Raw genomic sequence first — 723 nt, 5'->3', positions numbered from 1 at the left:
GATTTTGAGTGCAAAATGGCCCGGAAGCGAAAGTGAAAAAAATTCGTATTTTAACCATTTATATGTGTAAGATTCTTAAACTTGATCGTTTCCTTAGAGATTTGTCGAAAAAGATCGAAACAAACAAATGTTTTTCTGATAGTGATTCGGGTGCCTTCACGAGGGTCTTTTCATAAGGTTTGAGGTTGTGAAGTCTTGTCGACACGAGTAAATGTTTTTTTTCTTCCATAATTTAAGCTTAGGACAATCTTTAGTGGATATGGTATGATACTAAAACGAGAAAACAACTTTTCAGATCGAGTTAACGACCCTGTCTCAAAGGGGAAAAAAGTTCCTTTGTTAAGACCTACGGAATTTGAGTGCAAAATGGCCCGGAAGCGAAAGTGAAAAAAATTCGTATTTTAACCATTTATATGTGTGAGTCTTAAACATGAGCGTTTCCTTACAGATTCGTGAAAATAATCGAAAGAAACAAAGGTTTTTCAACATAGTNCTTGTCGACACGATTAAATGTTTTTTTTTCTAACATATTTTAAGCTTAGGACAATCTTTAGTGGATATGGTATGATACTAAAATTAGAAAACAACATTTAAGATCGAGTTAACGACCCTGTCTCAAAGGGGAAAAAAGTTCATCTGTTAATACTTATGGAAATAAAAGCAAAATGGCCCGGAAGCGACAGTGAAAAAAATTCATATTTTAACCATTTATATGTGTAAGAC

Source organism: Cucurbita pepo, chromosome LG17 (assembly GCF_002806865.2).
Source record: "Cucurbita pepo subsp. pepo cultivar mu-cu-16 chromosome LG17, ASM280686v2, whole genome shotgun sequence".
Taxonomy (NCBI): Eukaryota; Viridiplantae; Streptophyta; class Magnoliopsida; order Cucurbitales; family Cucurbitaceae; genus Cucurbita; species Cucurbita pepo.
This window is presented reverse-complemented; position numbering follows the sequence as displayed.